A 10,953-nucleotide genomic window follows, 5' to 3' on the forward strand; every position below is an offset into this window, starting at 1 on the left:
TGTCAATTATTTTAAGGATATGATCTGTAAAGCATTTGGAATCCAGTAGTGTGCAAATCAAAAGAATTCTGCAAGTTTGACTATGATCCCTTACCCAGTCTTTGCCACTAACCTAGAGACTTATAACATCCCTGAACCTCATGGCTATGTATTCCAAATGAATTAGGATTCCACACCTAAGTGATCTTGAATTTGATCAGTCTATCCTTCTTTTTCTCTAACTACCATACAGTGTGGCTGCAAAAATAGACACATAGCATCCAGAGGAAGATTTGCAAATGAACTAAATTTCAAGATGATGCAGTTATCTATTCTGATAGTTTTTAATGACTTTGTAAGAAATTACTTTGAGGACTCACATCTATTTTTTATCTTTGGAAACTGCCAGGATTTTTTCCTCCTTCATTATTGAATCTTTCTCAAATAAGAACTGAAAAGGTTTGTGTGGAAATGACAACTTTTGTGCTTTTGTAAATTGAATCCAAATATTCTGAATTGGTATCCACACTTTTACATAACATACCTCCAATATATTATATGTATATTTATTGATGTATAGAGCATATATATGAACTTTTATACTATGAACTTTTATACTAACATATTTAGAAAATTACATTGATATGAGCCACTAATAATAGTGGCTTAATATTATCAATAATTAATATCTCAAGGGAAAATATACACTTAAGGCAAGGCTACTAATACCTGTGGGTGTAAATCTACTTTTCAATTTGCTTTTCAGTTGCAAATCCTTTGAACTGATAACTTTGAATTATTTTGAACAGCTTGTTAGATATGGTCATGTCACAAATGTGTTGCCTCAAAATGAGGCAGACGAAGAGAGCTTTGAGCAATAAACTAACCAACTCTGCTATAACCTTGTTGCCCTTCTGTACTTAAATCATTGGGACTATCATCGATCCATATTTTGTAGACATCTTGTTTAGCTCACTTGTCCATCTTGTATGGGTTAGTTTAGTTAAAACTGGTTGATGATTAAGTAGCAAATCCATTTAATTATGGAAATACACATGGACTGTTGAGCAGTACACCAAACCCATGAGGATAGCTCCTTCATTGTGGAAATCCTGCTCTTCCAAACCTTCCATTATAAACACAACAGACATGAAATAAGACCTGAGAAAGCTTCCCATGTCAATTAATGCATGAAAAACTTAAACACCTTAGGGATTATCATTTTTAAAATAAAAATTAAAGATAAGTCGAGTCCTTGCGTCAGCAGCATGTGGACTAAAATCAGAATGATACAGAAAAGATTAGCATGGCCCCTACACAAAAATAACATGCCTGTCATTTGTGAAGTGTTTCATCCTTTTTCTCTTTCAAAAATAAATAAACATTAAAAAATAAAGATAAATAGAAATTGTAACATTTTCTTCATATATCTATGTAGTTTATCTTGCACAACTCCTGGTGTGCTTTAGTTCTATTTTAGAGCCAAACCCTCAGATGCTGCTGTTTGAATGCTGTGACTTAGTTTTCTTCTTCCAGATACCCGCATATACATTATACATATTCTCCCTTCCCCTGGGAGAATGATTTAACTTCTCTTTGTTAAGCTTGGTCGAGAGTCATGATTTCAGTTTCTTGTGTTGAGCTCCATCTGTTTCCAATGCAAACATTTCCAGAGAGACTCCCAACCAGAGGGGTTCTAAGGTGGAATTGGCTACTATTTGAAACCTTCAAAGTTTCCCTCTCTTCTTTTGAGAACCACACTGAAATCTTTCACAAGTTTTACTTTAACACCAAGATGGCAGAGCAGCGTGGAAGTTCTCTGCTTCTCTCATCCTTGAGATGCAACATCAGCAGCAAACCATTTTGTACAGCTAGAAAATTGATTTGAAGATTAGTGCAACAATCTGCATAATTTGAGCCACAGAACTCAGCAGTTATGTGGCAGGGAGAGGTGAACTGGGGGAGAGAGAAGCACTGGAGGGTAGGGAACTGTTTTTGTTTGTGGAGAGAGGACAGGAGGAGGAGTACAGGGGGAGAGTACAGGGGGAGAGTACAGGAAAAGCACTCCTGAAAGCAGCTGGAGAGAAAGAGAAAGAGTGGAAGCACCTACAAGGGTCTGAACAAGAAAGGGAAAATGAAGAAAGGAGAGGGTTTCAATACCATTAGGACTCTATAAACAGGGGGTGGCTCAGTCAGTTAAGTGTCCGACTTGGGCTCAGGTCATGATCTCACAGTCCATGAGTTCTAGCCCCATGTCAGGCTCTGTGCTGACAGCTCAGAGCCTGGAGCCTGCTTCGGATTCTGTGTCTCCTTCGGAGCCTGTGTCTCCCTCTCTCTCTGCCCCTCCCCTGCTCATGTTCTGTCTCTCTCTGTCTCAAAAATAAATAAAAACATTAACAAAATTTAAAAAAAGGACTCTATAAACAGGGGAGCAAAAAGTCAGAAATTCTGCAGCTCTAGTGGGAAGAGGGAATCCCCAGGAGCAGACAGCAAGGTCTAAGGGGTCCTTGGGCCACACAGAGAGAGGTGGTTCCCCAATTGGGAGGACACTTGGGAGAGGCCATGAAGCCGCCCCACAGGAAAAGGTCCCAGTGGACCCTGGAGAATAGCAAGTTTGCTGGTGTTGGAACAAGGACACTGGGGTGCAGTGAAACTTGGCACCAGTTGTGTGTTGTGATTTGCCATAATCTCCTGAACTGTTGCTGCTACACGATCACGGGAACATTTGCTGGGGCAGGCTGGCACCCAGGGGCCCCTGCAGCAGCATGGTCACATGAGTGTTCCTGGGAGCAACCCAACACCCGACCATTGCTCAGTGAGACACTTCCACAGAGAATTAGAGCAGGCCTAAGCCAAAGGGCCCTCAGAAGTGAGGGGTTTGGAAGCACAGCGCCATCTGAGATAAAATTCGGGAGAGAGGTGCTGCCTGGCAGGCTGACAGCTTGGTCACGGACAGTGTAGAAGCGGGAAGTGGACAGAAGCCAGAGACAAAGGAGGAGTACCTGATGGGCAGTGGATAAGGGCAGAGTTCTGACGCTAAAGATTGGGAAGCTGGGTGATGTCATTTTCACCTCTCCTGCACCAGTGCATACACCTGTACAGTGCCACACTGATCCACATCAATAAGCTAAGCAGTGCCACCTAGTGGAGAAAGGAGCCATAACACCAAGTGCCATCCAACTGTGGCAACCTAGTCCTAGAGGATGACCACAGTTCTCTCCACTGGCTTAGTGTACAGACTATAAAGTGCTTCATAGTTTGACTTCTAGGAGAAAGTGGATGTAATTTCGTTTGGATTTTAATCTGTTTGCTGGTCTATCTATTCATGGTTTTTCTCTTTTTCTTTTCTTATTCTTGGATACAGAAAAAAAAATATTTTACATTTTTATAAAAAAATTAAATGTTTTCTTTCTTTTTTTCTTCTTTTTATTTCCCTTTTTTCTATATATTATAAAGCTTCTGTCAACAACCACACCAAAACACACCTAGGATCTAGCTTCCTTTATTTGATTTTTTGTGTTGTTTTTAATTTTTTAATTTTAATTTTTTATTTTATTACTTGTTTCTCTTCCTCCAAAATGATGAAAAGAAGGAATTCAACCCCAAAGGAAAGAACAGGAAGAAATGACAGCAGGGATTTAATCAACACAGATATAAGCAAGATGTCTGAACTAGAATTTAGAATCATGAAAATAAGAATACTAGCTGGGTTTGAAAACAAGCATAGAACCCCTTTCTGTGGAGATAAAAGAAGTAAAATCTAGTCAGGATGAAATTTAAAATGTTGCAACTGTGATACAATCTTAAATGCATGCTATGGCGGCCAGAATGGATGAAGCAGAACAGCGAATCAGCGATATAGAAGACAAAATTATGGAGAATACTGAAGCAGAAAAAAAAAAGGGAACCTAAGACAAAGGAGCATGATATAAGAATTAGAGAACTCAGTGACTCATTAGAAAGGAATAACATCAAAATCATAGGAGTCCCAGAAGATGAAGAGAAAGAAAAAGGGGTGGAAGGTGTATGTGAGCAAATCATAGCAGAAAACTTTCCTAACCTGGGGAAAGAAACAGACATCAAAATCCATGAAGTACAGAGAACTCCCATTAGGTTCAACAAAAACCAACCATCAACAAGGCATATCATAGTCAAATTTACAAAATACACATGTACTAGGGAAGAATCATGAAAGCAGAAAGGGAGAAGTAAGTCCTTAACCTACAAGAAAAGACAGATCAGGTTTACAGCATACCTATCCACATAAACTTGGCAAGCCAGAGAGGAGTGACATTATATATTCAGTGTGCTGAATCATAAAAATATTCAGCCAAGAATTCTTTTTCCAGCAAGGCTGTCATTCAAAATAGGAGAGATAAAGAGTTTCCCAGACAAACAAAAACTAAAGGAATTCATGACCACTAAACCAGCCCTGCAAGAAATTTTAAGGGGGACTCTCTGAGGGGAGAAAAGATGAAACAAAACAAAAAATACCAAAAGTAACAAAAGCTAGAAAGGTCCAGAGAACATCACCAGAAACTCCAATTCTACAGGTAGCACAATGGCAATAAATTCATATCTTTCAGTACTCTAAATGTCAATGGACTAGGGATGCCTGGATGGCTCAGTGGGTTGAGCGTCCGACTTCAGCTCAGGTCATGATCTCACAATCCGTGGGTTTGAGCCCCGGGTCAGATTCTATGCTGACAGCTCAGAGCGTGGAGCCTGCTTTGGACTCTGTGTCTCCCTCTCTCTCTGTTTCTCCCCTGCTCTCACTCTGTCTCTCTCTCACTTGCTTAAAAATAAACAATGATTAAAAGAAAAAGATCAGTAAATGTCAATGGACTAAATGTTCCAATAAAAAAATACAGTAATGGAATGTATGAGAAAACAAGATCCATCTATATGCTGTTTATAAGAGACCCACTTTAGACCTAAAGACACCTGGAGATTGAAAGTAAGGGGATGGAGAACCATGTATCATGCTAATGGTCACCAAAAGAAAGCTGGAGTAGCCATACTTATATCAGAAATCTAGATTTTAAAATGAAGACTGTAACAAGAGATTAAGAATGACATTATATCATAATTTCAGGGTCTATCCACCAAGAAGATCTAACAATTGTAAACATTTATGCCCCCGACGTGGTGTCCCAAATATATAAACAATCACAGACATAACAAAATTCACTGACAATAATTCCATAATAGTAAGGTACTTTACCCCACTTACAGCAATGGACAGAACATCTAAGCAGATAATCAACAAGGAAACAATGGCTTTGAATGACACACTGGACCAGATCGACTTAACAGATATATTCAGAATATTTCATCCTAAAACAGCAGAATATACATTCTTCTCCAGTGCAAATGGAACATTCTCCAGAATAGATCACACACTGGGACACAAATCAGCCCTCAACAAGTACTAAAAGATCGAGATCATACCATGCATATTTTCAGACCACAATGCTATGAAAATCAAAATCAACCACAGGAAAAAATTGGAAAGACAACAAATACTTGGAGATTAAAGAACATCCTACTAAAGAATGAATGGGCTGACAAAGAAGTTAAAGAAGAAATTGAAAAGTACATGGAAGCCAATGAAAATGATAACACCACAGTCCAATACCTATGGGACGCAGCAAAGGCGGTCATAAGACAGAATTAGATAGCAATCCGGGCCTTCCTAAAGAAGGAAGAAAGGTCTCAGATACACACTCTAACCTTATGCCTTAAAGAGCTAGAAAAATAATGCAGATAAAACCTCAAACCAGCAAAAGACGGGAAATAGCAAAGATTAGAGCAAAAATAAATGCTATCAAATCCAAATAAAAACAAAAAACAAACAAACAAACAAACAAAAAAACCAAAAGCAGTAGAACAGATCAATGAAACCAGGTGCTAGTTCAATGAAAGAATTGACAAAATTGATAAACCCTAGCCAGTGTGATCAAAAGAAAAAGGAAAGGAGCCAAATAAATAAGAATGAAAGAGGAGCAATCACAACCAAAACAGCGGAAATACAAATAATTCTAAGAGAATATTATGAGCAACTATATGCCAATAAATTGGACAATCTGAAAAAAATGGACAAATTCCTAGAAACATATACACTACCAAAACGGAAACAGGAAGAAATAGAAAATTAGAACAGACCCATAACCAGAAAAGAAATTGAATTAGTAATCAAAAATCTCCCAAAAAACAAGAGTCCAGGGCTAGATGGCTCTACAGGGGAATTCTACTAAACATTTAAAGAAGATTTAACACCTATTCTTTTGAGGCTGTTCCAAAAAATAGAAATGGAAGTAAAACTTCAAAACTCATTTTATGAGACCAGCATTACCTTTATTCCAAAACCAATGACCTTATTAAAAAGGAGAACTACAGACCAATTTCCCTGACGAACATGGATGCCAAAATTCTCAACAAGATACTAGCCAACCGGATTTAACAACACATTAAAAGAATTAATCACCACGATCAAGTGGGATTTATACCTGGGATGCAGGGCTGGTTCAATATCCACAAAACAATCAATGTGATTCATCACATCAATAAAAGAAAGGACAAGAACCATACAATCCTCTCAGGAGATGCAGAGAAAGCATTTGAGAAAATACAGCACATTTGTTGATAAAAACCCTCAAGAAAGTAGGGATAGATTGGGGCGCCTGGGTAGCTCTGGGGCGCCTGGTTAAGCATCTGACTTCAGCTCAGGTCATTATCTCACACTCCATGAGTTTGAGCCCCACGTTGGGCTCTGTGCTGACAGCTCAGAGCCTGGAGCCTGCTTTGGATTCTGTGTCTCCCTCTTTCTCGGCCCGTCCCCTGCTATGCTCTGTCTCTGTCTCAAAACTAAATAAAAACATTTTTAAAAATTTAAAGAAAGTAGGGATAGAAGGATCATATATCAAGACCATAAAAGCCATACATGAAAGACCCACAACTAATATCATCCTCAGTGTGGAAAAAGTGAGAGCTTTCCCCCTAAGGTCAGGATCATGACTGGGATGTCCACTCTTGCCACTGTTATTCAACATAGTATTGGAAGTCTTAGCATCAACAATCAAACAACACAAAGAAATAAAATGCATCCAAATCAGCAAAGAGAAGAAAGTCAAACTTTCACTCTTCACAGATGACATGATACTCTGTATGGAAAACCCAAAAGATTCCACCAAAAAAACTGCTAGAACTAATCCATGCATTCAGCAACGTCGCTGAATATAAAACCAATGCACAGAAATCCTTTGCATTTCCAAACACCAACACTGAAGCAGCAGAAAGAGAAATCAAGGAATCATGCACATTTACAATTGCACGAAAACCATAAAATACCTAAGAATAAACCTATCCAAAGAGGTGAAAAATCTATACACTGAGAACTATAGAAAGCTTATGAAAGAAATTGAAGATACAAAAAATTGGAAAAATATTCCATGCTCATGGATTGGAAGAACAAATATTCTTAAAATGTTGATACTACCTAAAGCAATGTACACATTCAATGCAACCCCTGTCAAAATAACACCAACATTCTTCACAGAGCTAGAACAACAATCCTAAAATTTGTATGGAACCAGAAAAGACCCCAAATGGCCAAAGCAATCTTGAAAAAGAAAACCAAATTAGGAGGTGTCACAATTCAGACTTCAGGAGGTATTACAAAGCTGTAATCATCAAGACTATATGGTATTGGCACAAAAACAGACATTTAGGTGAATGGAACAGAATAGAGAATCCAGAAATGGACCCACAAACATATGGCCAATTAATATTTGACAAAGCAAGGAAGAATATACAGTGGAATAAACAGTCTCTTCAGCAAATGGTGTTGGAAAAACTGGACATTGACATGCAGAGGATTGAACCCGGACCACTTTCTTACACCATACACAAAAATAAACTCAAAATGGATGAAAGACCTAAATGTAACACAGGAAGCCATCAAAATCCTTGAGGAGAAAATAGGCAAAAACTTCTTTGACCTCAGCTGCAGCAACTTCTTACTCAACACGTTTCTAGAGGCAAGGGAACACAAGCAAAAATGGGCTATTGGGACCTTCTCAAGATAAAAAGCTTCTCCACAGAGAAGGAAACAATCAGCAAAACTAAAAGTCAACCAACAAAGGGGAGAAGATATTTGTAAACAACATATCAGATAAAGGGTTAGTATCCCAAATCTATAAAGAACTTATCAAACTCAACACCCAAAAAACAAATAATCCAGTGTAGTAATGGGCCAAAGACACGAATAGACACTTTTCCAAAGAAGATATCCAGATGGCCAACCAGCACATGAAAAAATGCTCCATATCACTCATCATCAGGGAAATACAGATCAAAACCACAATGAGACACCACCTCACACCTGTCAGAATGGGTAACATTAACAATTCAGGCAACAACAGATGTTGGCAAGGATGTGGAGAAAGAGGAACACTTTTGCACTGCTGGTGGGAATGCAAACTGGTGCGGCCACTCTGGAAAACAGTATGGAGGTTCCTCAAAAAATTAAAAATAGAACTACCCTTCGACCCAGCAATTACACTACTAGGTATTTATCCAAAGGCTACAAGTGTGCTGTTTAGAAGGAGCAAATGCACCCCAATGTTTATCGCAGCACTATCGACAGTAGCCAAAGTAGGGAAAGAGCCCAAATGTCCATTGACAGAGGAATGGATAAAGAAGATGTGGTGTACACACACACACACACACACACACACACACACACACACGCACACACACAATGGAGTATTGCTCAGCAATCAAAAAGAATAAAATCTTGCCATTTGCAACATGTGGATGGAAGTAGAGTGTATTATGCTAAGGGAAATTAGTCAGAGAAAGACAAAAATCAGATGACTTTACACATATGAGGACTTTGAGAGATAAAACAGATGAACATAAGGGCAGGGGAAAAATATTATAAAAACAGGGATGGGGACAAGGGTGCCTGGTTGGCTCAGTCACTTGAACATCTGTCTTTGGCTTAGGTCATGAACTTACAGTTTGTGGGTTCAGGCCCCACGTCAGGCTTTGTGCTTATAGCTCAGAGGCTGGAGTCTGGTTCAGATTCTATGCTCCCTCTCTCTCTGTCCCTCCCCATCTTGTGCTCTCTCTCTCTCTTTCTCAAAAATAAATAAATAAACTTAAAAAATTAAAAAAAACAAACAGGGCAGGGACAAAATGTAAGAGATTCTAAATATAGAGAACAAATTAAGGTTGCTGGAAGGGTGGGGGGATGGGCTAAATGGGCAAGGGGAATTAAGGAAGACAGTTGTTGGGATGAGCACTGGGTGTTATATGTAGGGGATGAATCACTGGTTCTACTCCTGAAATCATTATTGCACCACATTCTAGCTAACTTGGACGTAAACTAAAAAATTAATTAAAAAAGGAAAAAAAAATAGGGAAAAACAAAGGGTCTTTTGTCTTCAGTTCCACACTCATCCAGGACCACGGGAAGACTCAATAAACCCAGAGTGAGCACCTATGCTCCCAGTGAGTTTTCCACTGTCCTATAAAGAATCCATTTTAGAAATTCAATGTTTACTCCTTGTTGCTATTATTTTAAGGAAGATCTTATAAATGATTCCAAGATGCTAAGTCTGTTCTATTTGAAAGTGGGGTGAGGGATCATTGGTCATGCTAAGGCACTCTTTACTTGCCCTCCCTGAGGGAAAGTACCCTCAGTGAGTAAAAAATTATATGTAGCTTATCCTTAATAGACAAGCACCAGTGCAATTTTGAGAGAGAAGATGTCAAACCAAACCAAACAACGAAAACCTTTTTTGACATTTTTAATCTTTTTTTGTTATTGTCTCTTTCTTTCCACTCCATCGTAAAAATTCTTGAAAAAAAATGGTGTCTTTCTTATTGACATATTCCTAAATTCTGAATTCATATTCTTATAATCATCATATAAAAATGGTTCTTTGGAAAGTCACCACTGTCTTCGTTTCCTTGGGAAAAGAAACCAGCCACATTTAATAACATTAAGGACCTGGAGATTGTCTTCACTTACATGACTTTAATATTCAACTGTCTCTGTTAATACAATTATTGGTATGATATTGATATGACCCTGACAGGAAACATGAATAAAGATATAAAGTTACAGATAACTTTATTGTTTGTTTCAGGAACTTCCTAAAAATCTATTTATCTGATAATAGCACTAGTCCTCTTCAAGGACCCTTCCCATAACAATAGATTATTCAAAGGAGTTCAAAAAGACTGTGACCTTTCAAGAGTTCTCTAAAACACTTCCTCAGAACACCCTTACCTTGGCCTAGGCACCAATTCCACCATTATCTAAAAAAATATTTCTCAATCTTGATCAAACCCCTGCATAAAAGACCTACCTTGTACCAGACCCCCAAACATCTTGCCCTTGTTTTCCATCAACCAAAAAAACAAAATAGCAAGTTTTTTTTTAATAACTGAGTTTATAATAGACGAATTGCAATTTGCCGTGAGCAAACAGTGGCAAAGCATACGCATGCCCACAGAGACAAGGGGAAGGTCTATCCTGAGGTAGGATTGAGGAGGATTGTTTTGTTTTTGTTTTTGTTTTTTTTTAAGTTTATTTATTTATTTATTTATTTTTTTTAATTTTTTTTTAACGTTTATTTATTTTTGAGACAGAGAGAGACAGAGCATGAATGGGGGAGGGTCAGAGAGAGAGGGAGACACAGAATCTGAAACAGGCTCCAGGCTCCGAGCCGTCAGCACAGAGCCCGACGCGGGGCTCGAACTCACGGACCGCGAGATCATGAACTGAGCCGAAGTCGGCTGCTTAACCGACTGAGCCACCCAGGCGCCCCTAAGTTTATTTATTTATTGTGTGTGTGAGAGAGCGAGAAAGACAGAGGGAGGTGGAGAGAGAGAAAATCCAAGCAGGCTCTGCACTGTCAGTGCAAAGCCTGATGCAGGGCTCGAGCTCATGAACTGTGAAAT

General features: G+C 38.7%; 1 non-coding gene across 1 annotated transcript; it reads left to right on the top strand.

Moving 5' to 3' along the window:
* Nucleotides 1-1,234: 1,234 nt before the first annotated feature.
* On the top strand, nt 1,235-1,340 carry LOC131489711 (U6 spliceosomal RNA). Its single transcript, XR_009250687.1, has one exon. It is a non-coding gene; the product is annotated as a U6 spliceosomal RNA (small nuclear RNA).
* The last annotated feature ends 9,613 nt before the right edge of the window (nt 1,341-10,953 follow it).

The sequence above is a fragment of the Neofelis nebulosa genome, chromosome 1 (assembly GCF_028018385.1).
Source record: "Neofelis nebulosa isolate mNeoNeb1 chromosome 1, mNeoNeb1.pri, whole genome shotgun sequence".
In the NCBI taxonomy this organism is placed as follows: Eukaryota; Metazoa; Chordata; class Mammalia; order Carnivora; family Felidae; genus Neofelis; species Neofelis nebulosa.